The 23,131-nt window shown below is 41.4% G+C and overlaps 1 protein-coding gene across 3 annotated transcripts in view; it reads right to left on the bottom strand.

Annotated features, from left to right (window-relative positions):
* ABCC4 (ATP binding cassette subfamily C member 4 (PEL blood group)) overlaps positions 1-23,131 on the bottom strand; it is a 246,122-nt gene that overhangs the window by 84,211 nt on the left and 138,780 nt on the right. The window lies entirely within an intron of this gene.

Genomic DNA, 23,131 nt, shown 5'->3' with positions numbered 1-23,131 from the left:
TAAATAAACAATTGCAAAATACATAAATTAATCCTAATTGTTACACTAATTGTTTTAGTTATCAGAAATTAATTTTGCTAAGTAGTACTTTTTAAATAAATGTAATTACAACATCTATTTTTTTCTCCCCATAGGATGGTTCACAGAACCTCACATTTTGGAAAAATTTGGAATCCTGCCATTTTCAAGTTGTGAGTTAAGTCGTTATTTTCAGAGGTGCACAGGGAATGACAAACACAGACTTACTCCTAAAACAGCCAAGAAGAGAAATATAGGCAGGAAAACAGAAATATTATTTAACGATTAAAGATCATTTCTTATCATTGATTTCACTGATTTTATGTCCCCTCTTAGAATCCAAGAAAACAGCATATCTAAAGGCTTCAGAATTGGAAGATCAGAACTAATTTCTAATAAATACTGTCTTTCAAATGATTTAATTCAAAAAAATTAAAGCCACAGAGAGAGAGAGAGAGCTCATTTGGGTACAGGCAACTCCTGAGAAACGTGTTTATCTAGGCCCTGTATTTCTGTTAACTGAAGCTTCAAGAAACCAGACTGACTGCAGGTGAGATACATGTGGGGCCTCTAGGGGCTCTTTCCAACACTTGTCAGAGATGACTTCCTCCTAGGCCCTTAACACAAAGCCACAACTGGAACATGAACGGCCAGAGGCTGAGCTTCCACTTCTGGAGAAATGCTGCCTCTGCAATCCTCCCACAAGGCACCTGGGCTGGGCTAGGAGGCACAGGTGTGCCAAGCAAGGAGCTGGAGCAACTGGAGGTTCTCATGCTTGGCCAGGCCACGCCACTACACGCTGGGCCTCAATTTTCCTGTCTCAGGCTTAGAAAACTAAGACTCCAGAAACCACCTTTTAAGTGACACCTTTGGCAGGCCTGCAACAACTTTTCTGAGCCTCCAATAATACCTCCTTTAGAGGGTAATTCTGAGGATTAAATGGGCTCATGCATATGAAAGAACCTAGTCACAATGCCAGACACATAAACAGGAGCTCAAAACAAGCCAAATAAACAAACAAAAACCCCAAGGTGAAATAATACTGTTGCCCACAGCTTCTGCAGCATATCAACCTGAGACAGTCTACTGGGTACTGTCCTGTCGGGTGGTCGACTGGTTAAAACGCAGATTCTCACTCAGTAGCGTTGGCGGGGAGCTTGAGATTCTATGCTTCTAGCAAGCTCTCAGGTGATGCGCTTCTTGCTGTTTCCCAAGAAGTTCAGTTATTATTTAACCAGTTGTAATTTAGGAACATTAACATCAGATGGACCATTTTTCACATATTCTTATGGATTCTGTGGCCTACCTAGTTATTTTTTAACTTCTCAAAGTATCAATAGCAAAATAAGGAAAATATATGTTAAAAAAATGTTAAATACAGTTTAAGTACGTTATTTCTTCAACAGAAAAGTACAACTTTTTGACATAGGCAGGATTCAGAAGTGCTGCAACTATGGTTCAGCTTTAAAAATGTTGAAAGCAATCTTCAAATTAAAAAAATAAAACATGAAGAAAGCTACACAGAGATAACAGCATTTGAAACCACCCCTTTACCTTTTACCAGAACGGGAATCTTAAGGTCTGAGATACCCATGGCTGGGAAACAGTGTAAAATACAAGGAAACACAACTGAGAAAAACCATCTCCCTGCACAGCTACTACAATTACTGAACTGAATGTCAAAGATGGTCAAAAACTAAACTTTTATTCACCAATGAGCTGAATGTAGAAAATGTGAGATTAGAAGGTTCATTAGTTACCTCCTTGCTCTAAGAAACAATTAAGAGAATGAATGGTGTTTGCAGAATATTTCATCTGGTTTTGTGATAGTCTGTTGTAATCAGAGCTGTGATTTCAAGTTCATGGCCCTGTAGTCAGTTTTCTCAAAGGTCTCCAAATCAAATCCTTATGGTGAATTCCCTTCACACATATGTCATGCTTCTTTACCCAAATGACATTTGGTCCCTGCTGGAACATCTCCAGGGATGTAGAAGGAAAGGGAATTCACTGGGAACAGCAGGACCTAGCTCATTTTCAGACTGTTCTGTTAGACAGGGCTTTCTTACAGTAAGCAGAATCTTGCCTTCCTGGAACTTTCAACCTCTACTGCTTATTCTGTCCGTAGAACCATACGGACTAAATCTAATTTCTCTTGACATGACAGCCCTTCCTGTGCTTGAAGAAAGCTAATCATAGCCTTTCCCCAGATTTCTCACAATCAACTAGTCCTTGGTACCTCAATTATCCCTCATAAGGCACAGTGTCCAATCTTAGCCATTGCCTCCTGCCCAGACTCAGATGGCCAGTCTCAGTTAATGCTTTGTAAAATCAATACCCCAGGTATTGTTTGATTGTCTCAGGGTAAAGTGGTAACACCATCTTTCCATTCTGCATAGGATATAGCCAGTCACCAAGCCAACAGTTGCAGTAAATTCTGGCAGCCAGATCACTTTTTGGATACGAACAACAAGTCTGCAACAAGTCTATAATGTAGTACGTGCAATTGTAATTTTTTCTGTCTGTTCTTGTTTTTCTACAATGACTATGTATTATAACTTGTGTTTAAAAAAAGAACAAGTGTAGAAAGGGAAGAAAGAGGGAGGAGTGAGGTGAAGGGAGGGGGGTGGAGGGGTAATGGAAACAAGAGAGGGAGGAGGTAAGAGGAAGGAGAGGGAGAAAAGAGAGGGAGGTACTTCCCTTGAAGTCCATTCGGTCAGAGAACCACTCAGGGTCCTCCTAACTGCTCTGGTTCAGTTTTCTATCTTGTTTGCAAGATAGAACATCATGAAACATGTCATCACACATCTTGTCAAAATACAAATTCATTAGCGATTCTATTTTAAGAACTGATTCTACAATCTAAGCTGGAGTTAGTCACCTCTAGAATTCTGACACCTCTCCCATATCTAGGATTCCTCAGCTTACTTATAATCAGACTATAATTTAAAACTTGGAAGTTCCCATATCTAGTTTGGACTCTATTCCTTTTTTTTTCCCCAACAAAAAGGGAGGTATATTTACACATCAAAATAGTGAAGCATATTTATATTGAGGTATATTTTACAACTTAAATTTACCCATTTCAGGTGTACAATTCTCTGAATTTTAGTAACTTAACTGAGTGATGCAACCATCACCAAAAATCAATTTTAAGACATTTTTCTCCCCCCATAAGATTCCCCATGCCATTTATAGTAACTCCTTTTTTTCTACCCCCAACCCTAATCTACTTGCTTTCTCTATAAATTTGCCTTTTCGGGACACATCATACACATGGATTTGTACCATACCCACGTGTTATATTGTCTCTGTGTCTAGCTTCTTTCGCTTAGCCTAATGTTTTTGAGGTTCATCCATGATATAGCATGTGTCAGTAGTTCCTTCCTTTTGCGTCCCACTCTCGAGCATGGAATTAATCTTAGGTATCGGCAAAAAAGACTCCACATCAGGCCATGCCACATCTGACCTTAGGGTAAGAGCAGATGTGTTTTGTGAACTCTTCAATATTGTGAACTTCTTTATATGTGCCCACATGTAGCATCGCTGATTGTTCTAGAACCCAATGCTTTTGGTAAGAATGGGCCATTGGTGTGATAGCCCTACAGAGTCCAAAGCCAGGAGTGCTGGGTTGGAGCCGGGTTCTGAGTCTGGAGGAGTGTGCAAGGGTGGCTGGGGAAGATCAGTAAAAAAATCACTGTCCTGGTGAAAGGTGAACTCTAACTCCAGGCAGCATATTAAAAAAAAAAAGACAGAGTCCCTCCAAAAGGGCAAAGAGAATGACCTGTACCTTCCAGACACAATGCCATGTGATAGGGCAAAACTGGTCCGAAGGAGAGGGTGCTCAGTAGAGTCTGGAGACGGCCACCGGGCTGAAAGGGAGCTGAGCTGTTAAGCGACCCGAGGAAACCTGAACTTGCTACAAGATTCTATACAAATTAATTCCGCTTGGACCACAGTAAGAAGAGGAACAGGAGCTGAAGAAGTCTGGGAGGTCAACATTTCTATCTTTTCTACCTTTGAGGTTAGAGTAGGTCATCAATATGGTGGCTGCTCAAAGAATGCCATGAAACAGAACAGCAGGAATTAGGAAACCATCCTAAACAGCAGGAATTAGGACACCATCACTGGAAAACCCAGAGAGAGCCCCTGTTGTCCTCGGGCACTCAGGAGCAACAGACTGTTAGGCAACTTAGCCAACCTCCACTGAGATGAAAATCCCTTATCTGTAAAACAGGGATGATACTACTTGCCTCCACTACTTCACAGGATAAAAGATTGTAAGAATAAAAGAGATCATGCTTATGAAGACACCTTCTAAATTGTCAAGTAGCACACGTGCAAGGTGTTATTCATATTATCATGGGATTTTAGAGCTTTGAGGGGCATGAAAGGTTATTAGGGCTAGTAATTTCCAAGTTTTGTCTTGTGAAGATTGAGATGTTACAGGGGTGCCTCGAAGAATGAGGCAGAGGAGGAAATGGAGACCAAATTCACCAGCTCCCATCCCAACAGCCCCCTCCTGAACAGAGCCCCTTACATCCATCTGGACATTTGAATACAGATGGCCTTCGAAGAAAGGGTTCTCAGCTAATAGAAATGTTCAAATCCATTTGTAGACTAAGCTCCTTGTGACAGAGATGAGAATATAAGGTCCACCCTTGCTCAGGGTGACACTATATTTCATAGTGGGGTGGGTGCTACTGCCAAGCCATCCTGGGATTTCCAACACAGCAGAGAGAAGACACCCCAGAAACCCCACTTTTCAGGACAACTTCCTTCAATATCCTCTGCTAGCTCTTATTTTTTTCTAAAGATAGAGCCATTGAACATTTTTTCTTTCTCTGGTTCTCCTAATCTTTGCTCACGTTCATTACAATGATTTTCTTATTTGCTTATGCATCCCAAATCTTATCTCCACTCCCCATCTGCCAGGGCCTCCTTGGGCACTTGGCTGTCCTACAAAACATCTTCAGTTCAACACATCTAAGCTGAACAGAATCCTTTGAAGTTGACCTACAACTACCCACGCTCAACTTCTCAAACTTTGCCTTAGACCTCTGCCCAAACACCCAGCATGAAATCTTTTAAGTCACTTTTGACTTATCTTTATGTCACATAATTATTGGCAGGCCTTAACTTGTCCTTTAAATTGATCTTATTTACATTCTCGTCGCTTTGTCTATCAAATCAAACCTATCAAGTTTTTTAGGAATGGTGAGGAGAAAAGAGACAGAAGAGATACCTATCTAACCTCCTTTGCATCATTCCTGACCCTGTATCCTTATTCCAATGGGGGCCTACTCTCTCTAATTTACTTGCCAGAACTGTCCTCCGTCCCTGCTCTGCACCGTCTGTCCAGATCTCAGTTTTACCCCTTCCTCCTCTGTGAAACTTCGGCTGACAAATGTAGCTCCCAGGTATCTGCCACTCACTTTAACGTCTCTATCTGTATCGGTCAGGCTTGGGATAATTGTGCTATCCTCTCCGGAAGCCTCCACAATCTTGGCCACAGCTAACTGACCAAAGGTGCCGAGGGGGAGCTAAACCACTGACTAGCTGCCACGTCTTTCAGATTCCCCCATGAGGCCATGAGAGAAGCAGGAGAGTGGAGAAGACTCACCATCCCAAGCAAAGATGAGAGGCAAAGGGGTCTGGGTACATGCACGAGCCCTGTATGACAGCGGCGCCAACTCCAGTTACCAGGAAAGTCAGCATTGCTTCAGCTCCACGAGCTCTCGTATCCTCTCAGTCAAGCCCTCCTCCTTTCAACTAACACAGGTAGATTCTGCCCCTAGCAACCCAAAAGCCCTCATCAGAAGAATTACCACATGTCTAATAAAAGATCGCTTACTAAAATTAGAGGGATTTGATCAAGTAAAATTTCCAAATTACTAATTATCCTTTTCAGTAACAAAATCTTTATTTTAATCATTTTGGCAGAAACTTTTTCATGTGGATTACAGACTTCTATCTTCTTAAACAAAAGTACAGAACATAATAAATACACCCTTTCTTGATAACCTCAACTAATATTTTGAGCATCAATGGTTTAACTGTTTTTAAACATGGCGATGTCCTTTGGGGCTACTTAAGGTTTCGTAAGAAGGCACTCCTACACCCCCAGACACCTTGGTTTATATTACTACGCTTTCTGCTGACACATTTTCTGTTGCCCAAAGCCTGCCCCCAACCTCGTTTTAGTTTTAGTGATGAGGACTGAGGAGGCCCTGCCACCAAGAAGGGCCTAAAATAAGACTCGATACACTCTCAGCAAAGACATACGCAATTTTCATATTTAAAAGCACAGTTTTTCTGACACTTTGATGAAAGGCTGTTTCAGCTTGCTTCCAGATTCCCCCTGGAGTCTGAGTCTATCTCAGAATAAATCAGAGTAGAATCTATTTCGTGGTTTAACCACTTTTCATGTATATTTGTCTTGAATTTACATCTAGATTATACACCCTTTGTAAACATGGACCACATTCCATACACAACCTATAACAAACTGCAAAGTGCCTGGGGTGAGGGGGCCTCAAACAGAATTTGTTAAATACTATCAACCAGTGGCTTTCCAACTTTTTCTTTTTTTAAAACATGGGAAACCTTCTGTGCAGATGGACTCGCCTTACACAAAAACAAAACAAATTTATAAAATAAATAAATAAAAAAGCAGCTCTCGCTGAAGAGAGACTATGAGACCCGTAGCCCACTCAACAACCACCTTTCTACATGTCAATCAAGGGGATACAACTGGATAGATTAATTCTGATCACTACAGATTCCACCAATGCTCTAGTCTTCGATTTGTAAAGACCTTAGCAAACTTACCAGGACATTGAGGGCCCCTGAGTACCCCAACGGAGTTAGATCAGAAATAGCCCAATACTCGTAAGAACAATAAATGCTTCCCAAACTTGAATCTGTACATGAGTCTCCCGAGGATCTGGTTCAAATGTATTATTTCTAACAGCTTCCTAATGATACTCATGCTGCTGGTCAAGGGACCAAACTTCGAGTAACAAGGTAGAATCTGGAAATGTCTGATGCTATTCCTTCAGTCCTAAGAACCTATAAGATAACCTTGTCACGCTTGTATGTGTAATTACTGTCCTTTTAAATTCCCTCCTTTGCTTCCAGGAGCTAAAGACCACTGGTATCCTTTTTATTTTCACAAATTAAATTAGAGTATAGGCATTATTAGGGCAGGAGGTTCTCCTGTTTCATTCATTGCTGTTTCTCCAGTGCCCAGAATAATGTCTAGTACAGTGAAGGCGGCAGAGCATATTCTGAATAAAACAAGCCCTTCTGCTGTAAATAACAAATGGTTTGTTTTCAAATTTCAGTCTCTATTTCCAATGCTTGATATTTCATGCAGACTTTCTTTGGCAGTTGTTTTCCGATCTGGGAAAATTCATGTTGCAACATGAAGTGTGTCTGGTTCGTCCTACTTGTCACTTTCCTTGTGTTTTGTTGATCCAATTTGTGCTCCTTCAAAGGGCATTTGAAGTTTCTGGTTACAGACTAAGTTTGGGTACAGCAATTTATAGAAGCTGGCACAACGGCAGGAAAACACTCTAGAAAGTAAGGAAGCCAGAATCTCAAAGAGGGGAAAGGGGGTCAAGGCAACAGGAGTCCCTAGGTGCTGGGTGGGGAGCAGCTGATAGAAAGGAAGCAAGGGATGGGTGTGGAGCAGACACAAATCACGTGGGGATTGGGGGGGAGGCAACAAGAGCAGGGCAGATAAGAAGGATAGAAGAAACAGAAAGGAGAGGAAACGCAAGGCACAGATAATGTTATAGGTAGCCAGATATTGAGGAAAAGTTCTGGCCCACCCATGGCCTAGGCTTATAGAAATCCTCTAAAGCCAGGAACTCCTCTGAGAACTTAAAAGTCAAACCACCTAAGAGATGGCATTTGATTGAAACGGTAGCCTTCAAAAGGTACATCCTCACCCAAACCATTTTCTGACAGCACTAAATTTGGTACCCAGGCCGGAGAGGGCGAGCTTAACCCCATGCTGAGGAAGAAGCCCACTGTGCCTTCTAGACAGCACTGAGAGGGCGGTTCTTCCTTGGCACAGCAAATAGGAGATAGATGTGCCTGCCATTGTTGATTTTCCTCTGGCTACCCCACCTACCTGCTTACACGCTGGGGAGGAAAGCCAGAACTGAAGCCCAGGGGCAGGTCCCAGGCACATCACCTGCTTGTTCCAGTGGCAGCAGTTTGATGGTGGAAAGAGTAGGGGAAAGCCACAGGTAGACTGACCTGAGGGATATACCAGTAGAGTGGTCCCGATGGTGGCGGTAGCAGGTGGACACCTAGCACTGTGGGATTTTCATATCGTCTGGGAGTTAAGATAAAATCAGGACAGCAGTATATCAGTGAGGGCTTGCGGGTTCTCTGCTAGCAATGGGAAACAATGCCTTTCTAGGACAGTTATTCTGTGTTTTCAAAGTCTGTACTGTCTTGCCTTTTCATATAATTAAGATATGCTAAAAAAGTAGTTTCAAGGTTTCATTATACTCGCATAACATGACAGATCAGAGGAAATGAGTTTGAAAAAGACTTACGTGCTTTTTCCTTGTGGAATAGCTTTCTCATTTTTTTCCCTACCTGGAAGATACCAGGTGGGACTGTCTAGACTAGATGACTTGAGAAATCTCAAGTGTCTCCAAGACAAAGGGCATCTCAATCTCTTCTCTCTATCTAGCTTCATGTCCTCCTTCCTCTAGGTCACGACATTCTCTTCCTCTGTACCCTTTCTTTCTGCTCACCCATCAGGCAGAACATGTCTAACCCCTTGTCAGTGCTTGCTATTTATATTTAAAATTTGACTTGTTGTTTGGTGTCTACCAAGGCATTTTGTAACCTAGTGCTGGTGGCAGAATCATAAGATACACATAAGTGAATACAGTCCATACAGTGACACAGCGTCACAGAAAACTGTGAGCACACACCCAAGTGGCATGGAGCAGGCACAAGGCAGGTGGTGATGAGAGAGTAGTGGGTGTCACCAGACGGTGTGAGTTACAGGGTTAGGTAGGGTTAGCGTATCAAGTTTTTAAGGCGGAAACATGGTCTGAGACTTTGGAAGGAGGGCAGAGCATGGGTTGATGGAGGGTGGTGAGGTGGGTCAGGTGAGAGGAATGACATCTGTGAGGACGAAGAGGTGAGAAAGGGTAAAAGAATGACAAATATTTGCCTAGTTGATGGAAAGAGCATAACCTAAGCTGTGCTAAGATGTGTAGAATGGAAGTGGAAAAGGTCTCCACTGAAAATTCTCTTTAGTCGAAAGAGGTCTAGTGTCTCTTCAAAGCCATGGTTGTAAGGAGGAAGTACTGAGGAGGGGGCCAAGTGGAGAAAGGACAGAGGGACATCTTACATATCTTACCTAGGCTGAAGAAAGTCTGAAGAGCTCTACAGAAGACAGCCAAGGACCAATTCTATCCCAGCCTCTGTGAGCACAGACAAACCCGCACACTATCTCATCACTGTGCCTGCACTACACACCAGAGATTTGGACAGGATTTTTTTCTCACGGTTGTTTTGGTTCACTCATGTCTGATTTTCAGAATACCACCAGTACCACATGAGCACCAACTGTGCCAGAAACTGGTAAGCACAGTGTACACATCATCTAAAAACTATGAGTATAAAATGTTCCCATTTTACAGAAGAAGCAGCTGAGGCTTAGAGACAGTAAGAAATTAATTCAAGGATACTTGACTGTACAGTGGCCAAGCCGGGACTACCACCCAGCATGATACAGATTCAGAAAGTTCATGTCAACACATCTATGACATGGAACCAGTTCTCCGGACACATCTGAAAGCTCTAGTATCAACTCATAAGGATAAGCCAATAAAGTTACAGGCAGGGCTGGAGTTAAGCTGGTATGAATGATGATGGTTAAACCAACTGTTGACGCCGGCCCCTTCTGATTGGCTAATGCCTGCTCCACTGGATGCTAAATACTTTGAATATCACTCCTGGTTAGAAGAGTTCCAGGAATTCTCTCTTGGCTAACCATAATTAAAGTAAAATATTTAAAGTAACTCCACCTCAAAATTAAATTACATAAGTTACTGTAGGTTGAATGAATAGATTAACAAGTGAACAAATGAATGAAAGAAGGAATGAGGACATATGGTCTAATAAAAGGCATAATTGCCTAGGAAAGTCCAGGGGCTTAAGATCCACCTCACTCTGGGCCTTCACCTGTGGCATAACCCAGGGCAAGTCAAAGCACCTACTAAGTATGGTAGGGCATTAACCTTGAAAGACTGGATACACTTCACAAAGTGCCCCAGGAAACCACTTTATTGCAGCAGCCACAAATGCTTTGCTAGAGTAAGCGATCATTACTTTATATTTCCTAAGCATTAAAAAGAAAAAAGTTGGAAAGCGAGACCAAGCTATTGCCTTTACCCCTGGATCTCATGGATAAATCACACAGTTTATCACACAGCAGTCTGGCTCGTGGCTCACATATGGTCAGGGATGTACAGACCAGTGGACATCAACAAGTAGAAGAATCTCTAGGATGGTGGCTGTGAAACATCGTGGGTCTGACGAAATCAATGGAGCTTTTCCATTGGAAAAAAAACCCACACATACAGTTTGCATATGATTTCAGGGGATTCCTAAACCTTGAACCACAGGAAGTAGAGTGGCCACAGAGTTAAGTGGCCCAGTTAAGAACCTCTGATTCTAAAAGAAGAGGAAACCACCAAACACTTGACTTCTCTCGCCACAGGAATGCACCACTTTGTCTCCAAGAAACATTTTTTTTCCTGGCCTAGTGTACCTTGACTGTCTTTCAAGGTTAAATACACAGTCTCTATTTCATATCTCCAGACGCATGAGCATTGGGGGTTTAAAATATAGAGCAGTCTCACCTCAGGAATGGGTTCAGAGATGGCGGCAGCAATGTCTATTTATAAAGCATTCATCTAAGTAAAGAATTTCCACTTCCACAAAGGCAAGTATCAGACTCAATAATTCAGAAAACGTTGATTGGAATTACCATTTGGCATGCAAAATCAACTCTTCCTATCTCCAATACACATACAAGTTACATGTAATGCTCAAAAATAGGACAGCAAAACATTTGGTGTGAGAACGTGACTAAACTTGAAGACAATGGGCCCTCCCACTACCCACCCTATGTAAAGTAACTGAAGGTGTACTGGAGACAGATCAACCAACACCCAAATCTGATCGTCAGTTCTATCTCCAGCATATCATTTTAATATCTGGGAACCGCCAACAGGTGTTACACAAAACTAGCTAGGCTGTGTTACGTGTAAATCCATGGACCTTTGTTGAAAAATAAAAATAAAACACCACTACAAAAGGGGGGGAGAATCATTTCCACCTACTACCGTTTCTGCTTTTAAAAATTCAGAAAAAAATTGTAAGAATGGGAAATATTTCTCTAAGTGTTATAATTCGACGTGTCTTGTGAATTATAAAAAACATACACATAACCTCTTAGCCAAACCATTGTCTTTTTCTCACATGGAATCACGGCCTATTCAAATACCTGACCATCCTCCCCAGTCCAGTTTCTGTCCTCTTCATACCACTGGATACTATACACCAGTCACCTAGTTTCTAAAACCAAAAGCCAGCTTTCCCCCATCCTCATTCTTGGTGAATTTTTCTGTAGCATCTCACACTTCTAGTAACACTCTTCTTGAAATATTCAGGTATGCTGGTTTCCAGGATCTAATCATGTTTCCTTTTTGCATTCCTGCTACCTTGCGCATTCCCTAAATACCTTGTATTTCCAGGTTCTCATCTCTTAGAACTCTACACCCCCAGTGGTCATCTCATCCCCTCTCACACTGCTGGCTATTATCTAAGGACAGACACCCAAACAGAACCTGCACTCACTGGGTTCTGTCTCCCTTCACTCTTCCTTGTCAATGCATCCAGCTGGTGGGCCTCTCCCCCTGGACATCTGATATGCATGCAAATGGGTAACATGTTTTAACTATAAACTGAGGAAGCCAATACCCTGGCTAAAAATGTTTAATAGGGCAATAAATAACTTAAAAAGAATTTCAACATAGTAGAAAAGCTTTATAAACGTCAGCTGTATGTTTGAGCCCCAAAACAATTGTGTATATTAAAAAAGTTAAAAATTCACATTCTTTCTGGGTTTTTGATACTTTAGGATGTTCCATGAGCTTTGAGCAACCACTGAAGTTGACCTGTCCGTAGCAAGGTGTAGCGAGAACTGAACTGACTTCCACAGTGCCAGGCCTGTTTTTTCTATCAAATCACTTAATCAGAACACAAACTGTTCTTAGATTTCTGCAGGGGTAATTAAATAACAATTCAATGCCAATTAATCACCATCAAATAAGAGTCTGTCAGAACAGAACTCTATACAGATTGGAGGCTATTTAATGGTCAAATACTTGGCAGGATCTTAGTTAAACAATGATTCATTAAACCTCCTCTGCCACACAATGGCCAAGCTGATCTCGAAGCGAAAGAATCGAAACTCTTTTGTTCACCCATAAAAAGACATCAAATCTCTGTGCGTGATATTCTTTCCTTCCTCACTTAGCAGACTGCTCAGCTGCATGACTGAGAAAGTGTTCAGCTGCTCCTAGGCACACGGGCATGTGCCAACCCTTCTTGGTTCTCAATACTGTAGCTAGGCAACTCATTTCTTCCCAACTGAGAAAGTAAAGAGCTGGACAGTTGGCCCCACTTACTTAAAGTGTTTATTCACTCAGAGCAGGGACAAGAATGACAGACTCAGAACCTCCCTTCCACCCCAAGGAAAGGCAAGCTACGGCCATTTCTCTAGCAACAGGTGATTGCCACGCTAAAATCCCTGATCCGCACAACTGTCAGTCCAGCAAAAACCTGCTCAACATTTTTGGTTTCCTGCACCTACCTTATCAACTTGGTTCCTTTAAATTAACTGTGCCTTTATAACACAACTCCCCATGAAAACCCAGAAGTCCATTTTAAGTGTGGCTGATAATTCCCAAAGACTTTTCATCATGTTTCTCAGAAGAACTCTATTACCCTCCTGCAAGTTCATTTCTTTCTATGGAAAAAAGTATCAAGAAAAACGACACAGCTCTGTATTTGCTGTTTTTTTTGGGTGTTTTTTTTTTGCCTACACTAGCACTATACGGACTTCCACCGTTTCACTAATGTTGCTATTTTTAAAATGCATGATTTTTGCACTTCACTGTTGATTCAAATCTGAATTAAAGATCGTAGAGTTGGCTGCAAATGGGCTTTATGGTGTTATATTGCAGATGCTGCTGACAATTTTATTTGCCTCTCTTTAGAGAGGGGTTCCTAGCCTGGCTTTGTTAAATGCTAGACCAGCACTAGTTTTATTATACATTTTAAAATAAAAATTAAAAATAAGTGAATAAAATTAATTGTATTTCTCTTAAGAACAAAATGTGTACTGGGTAACATTTTTAGAAGGGGAAGTTATTTTCCACGGAAATATTTTTTTTAAAGATGAGATACATATAGATTATCTTCCCCCAAATTAAATTTATAATTGATCTAAGCTAAGTATATGTGACATTGTTTTCATGAGAAAAAATTCATGAAAAACTTATTAACAAAGTGTATATCAACTATGCTCATAAATTGGGCCATAGGAAATAAAGATCCACTTTATTGGGTTTCTTTGGATATAAAATATTAAATTCATATGCAAACCATAATAACAGTAAATGTAGGATAAATTGTATATTTGTTACTTCAAAAACACATAAACTATGAATCAAAAACTGCAAAGTCTTAATACCACAGCAAAAAATAAAGCATTAAATAGCTGACTTGAATTACAAATATTAAATCTATTTTTGTGACCCCTCAGACATAAAACCCACATTTTGTTTTATGCTGCTTTAACAGTACATACACATTGATAACAGCCCTACATATGTCTATTTCTCAGCTAAACTATGACAGATGATGATTTTGAGATTGGGGTGGGGGAAGTCACACTGCATCTGTACACAAACATACCATAGCAAAACAAATTTTCCTGCAAATATAAGCAGTTTTACAGTCTATCAAAGTGATGCCAAAAAGTAGATTTATTCGCATTAAGTGCTGACAGGAATGAAACATTTCAGCAGTAAATAAAGTACATTGTAACCCAATCGTCAAATCAATAAAGTCATTAAAAATAGACTGCATTCTTCAAGGAAATGGTAAATTTAAGGGAAATAAAAAATCTCTGGTCGCAACAGAGAATGTGTCTCCAACACAGCTGACAGTTACTGATCTGGACCCTCACTTCTCCCATGTGCCTACAAAGAAACGTCTTTGGGTTTCTTATCTTTCTTCATGTGTATTTAGCCATGTACACTGCCACGCAGCATTTCCAGCTTCTCCACAGGCATCCTATAAATACAAAATATGCCCTGGTTTCTTTTTTTTTTATTTCTTCTTCGTCTAGGCCCCAAACTGACAGACTATTATCACTTTTGTAGACTCTTGCAAATCGGCACAGTAGCATTGAGGAGCAATGTGCTGAGATTATAATATCCATTTATCTAACCTGCCAGCATGTAACAAAATTCAGGTGGGGTGCTTGCCACCTAAATTAATTTACTACTTGAAAAAGACTTCATATGCCAAGCCTGTCAAAAGGAAAACAGGAAAGGAGTTAAGAAACTGTAAATAAATTTAAACACAGTTTGTGTTTGATCTAATTTTCAAGTGTAGGATTAAAAAAGAGGAAGCATGCCAAGGAAATGCGACAAGAAGAGGCTAGCGACAAAAACACCCTACACTCTGAGCACAGGACCCATACGGCCAGCCTGTTTTCAGGGCAGTGTTGCCCAACTGTTCCAAGGGATCTAGTACTTGCTGCCACTAAGGACTGGTGCCTGAAGCCACCGCCTATGATTTACTCAAGAACAATGGATTCAACCACCTCGCACCCACTGGGATGGCTACTATCAAAACAAAACAAAATAAACAAACAAACAAAAAGAAACAGAAACGAGTGTTGGCAAGGATGTGGAGAAACTGGAAAACTTGTGCACTGCTGGGGAGAAGGTAAAATGGTGTAGCCACTGTGGAAGATAGTGTGGCAGTTCCTCAGAAAATTAAACATAGAATTACCATATGACCCTGGAATTCCACTTCTGGGTAAATATCCAAAGGAATTGAAAGCAGGGTCTTGAAGAGATACTTGTACACCCACATTCATAGCAACATTATTCATAATCACCAAAAAGTAGAAGCAATCCCACATGTCCACTGATAGATGAGTGGGGAGATAAGACACATGCACGTACGTGCACGCATGTACACACATGCGCGCGCGCACACACACACACACACACACACAAAATGGAGTATTAGTCATCCTCAAGAAAGGTAATTCTGACAAATACTAGAACATAGACGAATCTTGAGGACATTATGCTATGTGAAATAAGTCAGTCACAAAAGGACAAATACTGTAAGATTCTACTTACATAAGGTACCTAGAATAGTCAGAGTCATAGAGACAGAAGGTAGAATGGAGGTTGTCAAAGGCGGGGCTCTGCGTAGGCATGAGGAGTTACTGTCTAATGGGTACAGAGTTTTAGTTCAGGGAGATGAAAAATTCTGGAGATGGATGGTGGTGATGGCTGCACAACAGTGTGAATATACTTATGCCATTTGAACATACCCTTAAAAATGGTTAAGGCAGTACATTTTATAGTATGTGTATTTTACCACAATATTTAAGAAAGAAAAGAAAGGATTCAAACTCGATAGCTATTCTTCTCTCAGAACCCATTCCACTTGTCATACACATCTAATTCCTGGTGACCTTATTAAAATGGTTAGCTCCATGTGTACACTTAGCACCCATGTGTCAAGGGCAAAGAGGAGGTGCTGGTTATGGCAGCCACCTCTGTCAGAATCCTGGTGTGGAAGATGAGACCTGTACACTTGTGGGGACCAAGAGGTTGCAGAGTCCTACCCAGCACCTCAGCAGAGGAGAACTTCCTCTCTGTGGGATAAGCAGAACAGAATGAAGATGAGCAACATCCGCTGGGGTGGAAATAAGCAAAGGCAGAGTCTGTCTGTTGATGGCAGACAGTGGTGCCAAAGAGACACAAATGCCGCCCGTCACACAGTGAAGAAAAGGAGAGAGAGCAGAATGCGTTAACATTTCAGTCTGCAAAGCATTGGGTTGACCTTTAGAAAATGCTATAGTAATTTACCTTTCTCAAAAATATTTTACACAATCAATATTCTTGACCCCCCCTCTTGTCCACTCCCCAACACCTTGCAAAAATTTTCAAGTTAAGATGCAAAAGATCAATAAAAATGGAATTCAGCCCTAATGGATGACGTGGCTAAATCAACACAACTCAGATTCATTAAAGGACTCCCATTCTCTACAATTTCAAGTCAAAGACAGCCCCATCAGAACCCAATAAATAGTGCCTTGGTGGATCTTCAACACCCAATTAAGAGCCTTTTAGATGTGCTCGTAACAGCCTTTGCCCTCTGTGAGTACATATAACCTAAGAAACAGGAAGCTAAGGGGAAACACCAAAATAAAACAAAAGTAGATATGACTGGAAGACAACGAAGTGCAGCTGTTTGGGTTACGCAAGTTGAAAATGTCATAAGTGGAAAATGCATTTCACACACCTAACCTACCGACTACGGTAGTTAGCCTAACCTACCTTAAACACGCTCAGGACACTTACCTTAACCTACAGTTGGGCAACTATCTTGAGTTTTAGTTCAAGAGTTATTGCCTTCTTCTTCTCACCAGAAGCTGGAGAGACAGATGAGTATTTTGGAGACATGATAGGATGGCAAAACACAATACACAATTCCAAAAACTGATAGCAACACAGCGCACTGTAGAGTATTAGTGGTTTACCCCTCTTGATCGCATGGCTGACTGGGAGCGGCGGCTCACTGCCACTGTCCAGAGTATCGTACCGCATATCACTAGCCCAGGGAAAGATCAAAATTTGAAGTATGTTTTCAACTGAATGTGGCTCACTTTCACACCACTGTAAAGTTGAAAAATTGTGAGTTGAACCGCAGTTTAGTCGAGGACCACCTACCTGTATGTACCTTCTCTGCACTTCTATGGGATGTGTATCTTGGAATGAAAAGCAAAGATAAATATATCATTGGATCTAGGGAGGTGGAGATGAGCTAGACTTCAGTTTAAAGAAGAAAAATACCACAGAATATTCTAGAAAAGATACAGAAACGTATATTAAAGGAAGTGTGATCCTAAGAACTATTTAAATGATAAAAAAGAGGCTTGAAGCTTGGTGGGCAGGAGGAGAGGAAAGGACTCTTCAAGCAAATGTGGGGGTGTATGTGTGGTGTAGGAGGGGGGCAGATGGATGGAGGACGAAGGGCTAGGGAAGCAGCACGAAATGCCAAAGGGAATGTCCTGCAGGGATTACTTCCAGGACCTTGGGGCCTCTTTTTCAGAATATATCTAAGTGATCTGGTTATGTCTAAACTTTTTTATATGTAACTGATCTGGTTATGGCTATTTTTTTTAAAGCAAAATCATTAGCTAATGTGTTTTTTACCACAATGAAAAAAATTAGCTATTTTCTCCTTTATGCAAAACCTATTTAGAAATCTTTGAATAAACCTTAGTGGAAGTTAGGAGAGATCAGATCAAGAAACTCATTCTTTCACTGACTTCCTTCACCACTAGACACTAACGTGATTCTGAACATGATGCTATTTTCAACTGCTTCTGTTTTGCTCATATGACATTTACTTTAGACCCTTAGCTAAAAATCCGAAGTAAAAGGAAACAGTGGTGTTAGAATAAAACAAAAAAGTTAAATGACGAGCATAGAAATTATAGTTTCACAAACTCAACCCAAGTTACTTTCCCTGAACCTTATCTTTCAGGATCAGGTAAAAGCCTAATAATATCCATAATTCTCACATAGAAAATCAAGACGTTGCTACCATTCTAAATGCCAGTGTTAGAAAGAGAACATATTTTGACAATTACATTCAATTTAGCTTTCCATTTATAAGGCATAAAAACAATCCATACCTACTGGGTGTACTTACAGAGATAAAATGGTGAATTTCATCTGAAGCTATTACTCATCTCATAGATATAAAATATAAAAATTATTATTTAAAAAAATACCCAACTAGTTTTCAGGGCTGAAAACAGCTTCTATCTCTAATTAAATTTCATCTTGTGTTTTAAAATACGTTTAACAAAATCGAAACACAATGGATTCTTTAAAAGTTGGTAAATCATGATTTTTTTCAGACATGATTAAATGCAAAATTCATCAAGTAGAAAAATGATTTGATTATTTTATATTTAAGAGATAGTAAGACTTTTATTCTTGGGAAAGGAGATCTCAAATCAAAATCAAACAAACAAACAAAAAAGCTGGGTAACTCTAGTTTGGGCAGACAGTAACGTTTCTGAGCATATTCCTAGCATGAATGGGCAGCACAGGAAGCGTAAGCCAAGTTATATTCTTCAAATCACTGATTAGAAAGCTGGACTCCTCAGAGGAGATCCAGCTCTAAACTGAAGACAAAAGGTTCCTCTCCACACGCTCACTTAGAGAAGACAGCGAATTCCATAGCCCTTTCAGCTACATTCACCTAGCTTGAGTGTAAGTCCTTTCAAACCTCTCATCTCAGGGTGGTCAACATGCTGGGGAGAATAGAGGGGGTGGAGAATCAAACACCTTAAAATGTAATGAGTCATGGGGAGTGTCCCAGAGCAAGCCTGCCAAATGCCCACGACCTGCAAACACTGTACCAGATTAATACCGTAGATCACTAACATGGTGTGCTGCTATTGCAAAAAGGTTCCCGCAGTGGTGCGGAAAGCACCACATAGTTCTGCGTAGGTAAACCCCAGAGGTGGGCCTGGGGTGAAGGAAAGCACTTTGCATGGTTCGCTCTCTGGAGAAACTGTGTGCATCATTCAGGGTAGTCAAAAAGGTAGGAGAGAGGGTTTCTTGTGAAAGCTGTCACTTCCCACACCTACCTGCCCTGCCTTCCCCCTACTCCTTTCACCTGACTCCCAGCCAGAAGAAGAGGTCTGCCGTACGGAGGTGAAGCAACAACACATCTACTGATTTCTTTTCTAACATTTATCAATGATTTGATACACCAAATCCACAATCCTCAGAACAAATCAGGTAGGAACTTCAAAGAAGGCCAATTGTATGTAAGACTTTCTTACTCAGAACAGAAGAATGCTTCTGCGGAGGCCGGCCCCTGGCTGATTCTCTGTCAGGCCTCCACCGCTAAGGGCACTTCCTCTTTCAGAGATATTAGTCACAGTGGCATATACTGGTTACGACAAAAAGTCTTGCTGTTTTCCATTTAGATGGTAGATATTACATTATTTTAAAAATAATATAGAAAATGAAACCCATATTTTTAATGAGCAGTCTTTAAAGTTCTATGTGGTAGGATTAATAATCTTCAAGGAGGGTGGAGAAATAAAGAATTCCTGTGTTTTACAGGAAGAAATAACAGAAACACCAACAATAAAATGTGGAAATATAAGAGACCCGAGATGTCCCAGTGAGCTAACTGACGTCCTTGTGCTATAGGAGTGTTTCAGAGCGATGCGCACATTCAGCAGAGAGGAAGAACTCCAATTTAGACGGGTTCTTCACCAGGTTCTTCGGTCCCCATCCAGAACATTCCTCAAAAACACACTCTGGACAGTACAAGCTTTTACTCAGTTGTTTTAATATAAATCATTTTAGGGAATGGCCTAAAGTGCTGCAAAGAGTTCATAAGACACAGGTCTTTGATCTCTGTGGCTTTGCCATGTATGTTTTTTAAATTTATGGAATGCACCCAGGGAGGCAAATTGCTTGACAGAAAACACTATAAATATCCAAATAAATAAATACATACAAACATCTGGAACCCTGATTAAGTACCAAAGTTTTATTTTTTTCAGGGAAGGAGAGGGGGGGACACCACTGAACAGCATTTTTATTTTTACAGAAAAATGTCCTATTCTTTCCTTATGATAAACCCCCTCTGACAATAATAAAACTTTTAGAAAGCTCAAGTCTCTTAGTGGCATGGAAACTGGATCCGCTAATGTTCTATAGCTGTCTCTCCACAGAGGCAACATAAATGCCATTCCAGAGTCAAAACTTTACTGCAACTCACTTTTTAAATAACTAGTGGTAGATGAGTATTTATGAAAGATTGGCCATTATTTATAACTACAAAAACAAATCCAGGCAATATATTAATCTGTCCTGGAGTTTCAAGTTAAGCATACACAAGTACAGACTTTAAGTCACTACGCAGGAATTTTCTGGGTTAAAGGTATAATAAAATATGTTGGCTTTTCTCATTTTTGCGAGGCACTTTGAACAGTAATAAACAGTGAGAAGACAGAATTTGCAATGGTTATGCCCGATGCAATTAAATTAAAACTGAAGAATCAAATGGCCACAAACCAAGTGGATAAGTGTGAACCAGGCGCCAGAGAGTTACCAAACTTTGTGATGTGTTAAAATACCTTTAAGCTTAAAAAGAAAATCCCCCGAATATCCCATTGTACCCCATTATGAGGTTCTCCGATGAGACGAAGTTTCGCCAAGTGCAGAAAGTTGAGATCAGGCATCTTACCAGACAGAAAGATTCCCTCCTGTTCGCTCTAGTGACAGAGTTACCAATCCTGCCCACAGCCTGCACAATCCCACCCCGAATAGTCCTGCTAAGCCCCTCCCATCACTCTGGCCCGCACTCACTCCACATACTCCTGCACAGGTAAACCGCAGAGGTGGGCCTCGGGTGAAGGAAAGCAGAGTCAAGATTACATTTTGCATAGTCAAGGCCTTTGCATAGCCAAGGCCTTCTTTCCCTGGTTGGGAGGCCCAGCGTCACCCCAACCACACCTTTCCACTTCCTGGATCACTCCAATGCATTCTCTGGTCATTTTCATCAGAGAAACTCCAACAGCAGCCCCTCCTCAAACCTGCTTCGGTCACCCTGCACACTCTTGCGGTCCGGTCCCCTAGGCCTCTTCTGCCACAAGGCCAATCACAACCACACTTCCTATGGATACAAATGTGGTGTCTAGTAGAAGACACACAGGTTTGGGTGACACCATGCCTGACTCATGGAAAAGGCTCGGTAAGTGTATCTCAACAGATGGATAGAAGGTTAAGTGAATGTGTTTAGAAACTGGCATTTTCAGTATTTGCCCTGTTTAGAAAAGAGACAGTATGGGAACTTCATTCTGAGAACTGAGGCCAATGTTGAGACAGGCTGGCACTGCCCACCTGAAAGAGTGATGAAAGAGGCTTCCAAAGATTGGTGTCGATAAAAGGTGGCAGGGGGCGAGAGGGTGGGGGCGGGATAACCACCGGTCAAATTCAAAACAAGGAATGTTCTAGCGTGTTCCTGTAGCAGCTGCAACCCAGAAACTTGGCCCTGAGACAAAAGCATGAGGGCAAACTGTGTGGGGGGTGAGCAAAAATACCCCGAGCTCCAGGAGCCTTCCCTGCCTGGACACCCCCATAGCCCACACCGAGTGGGGCTGTGAGAGCTTAGAAACAATACAGACATTTATATGCCTGTATTGTTCCTAGTCTGCATCCACCTCAAGAAGGCAGGCTTTACGGAAATTGTTTAAATTCAAGAAATAGAAAAAATTCATTTTTCTCTTCATTCTGAGTTCCTTCTTTGCAGCTTCAAGTTATTTAACCATCCGTGTCATATTCAGTTGCACTTGCCCATTCAGTTCGTACCTAGACAACTCCCTGCTCGGTAGCTGTTCTATACGGGAAAGATTTTGGTGCTGAATATCTGAGTGGTTAATCACATCTCTACCAATATAAACTTCTATAATGGCCACTGCAGCCCTTGGCACGAAGCTGGCAACATCGCAGATGGAAAACTTCATTGACTCTCTGCGGACTTCCTGGCCTCTAGTGCTCATCCTGACCTTTCTATTCTCCACTGCTAGAATTGGATTCTGTGCATTGCCTCCACTACCCCCACACCCTCTCTCTCCCAACTGCACTCAAAACAGTTCCACTTCCTTAGCCTTGCCTCAGCTTCTTCTTCCCAAGTCTCTCCGCACCATAACGCCAACCACCTCAACCACCGCAAATCCGACACATCATCACTAGCCCAGCGCAGTCCCACTAGGTTCCGTATGTCCTCAACTGTGGGGAGGGGTTGTCTCTATTCTCCTGTCTCCCTCAGAGGGGAGAGCAGTCCATGGATCTTCCACAACCTCTAAAGGAGAAACAACAAAGACAGTCTAATAACAAGCTATAGATTGCCTGGGGAATTTGCAGGTGTATTAAAACCTGATGCGGAACTAAAACTTTTCTCCTTGCACAAGTACACAAAATGAACAGCAAACCTTCTCAGTAATCCAGGCTTCCGAAGACTATACCAGGGTAGCGGCCCTGAGAATCAATATGCATTTCTTTACGGATGGTTAAAAAGACATCCACAGGATAACTCCCTTTCATGAGTCTTGTCAACACAAAAATCTAGGAACGAAGTAGACATTTCTTAAAAGGGAAAAAGAGCTTGAAGAGGGTGTGAAATCTGGAAGGAAATTATTTAGCTGAACTTTTAAGACAATCAGAAATTTCTGGCAGAATCTGCAGAAGTGTCTGTCAGTCATTCCTGGTAAACTGCAGCTGACACATTTGCAGGGATACTCTTGGCCTGGTATTCATGGATTTCCATGGCTAATTTTTGCACACTAGCTCTTCCCCCTTTTTCTTCCAAATGCATATTCTGCCCGCATTACCATCATGCTCAGGATATGTCTGCTATTGTAACCTACAGGAACAAATATTCATCTGCTAACAGCTATACCGCACAAGGTTTTCATGCATATTAGGGGGAAATCGGGCTTCTGCAGGACATCAAAGTCCTTTCAGACCATGACCTTAACTGTGTTCCTTACCAGCATGCGAAACTTGGTGCCATTAAATACCAGTGGAGGCTTGTAATGAAGCAAAACTACTGCAGCATGCCAATTTCTGGGACAGTCCGGGACTCCACAGGCCTGGTGAAAAGTCCTACTGCTCCTTCTGGGAAGGTTTCCTTAGAGCTGCATACATCCACT

The sequence above is a fragment of the Rhinolophus sinicus genome, chromosome 16 (genome assembly GCF_057876585.1).
Source record: "Rhinolophus sinicus isolate RSI-liver-muscle chromosome 16, RSI-T2T, whole genome shotgun sequence".
NCBI lineage: Eukaryota > Metazoa > Chordata > Mammalia > Chiroptera > Rhinolophidae > Rhinolophus > Rhinolophus sinicus.
This window is presented reverse-complemented; position numbering and strand designations above follow the sequence as displayed.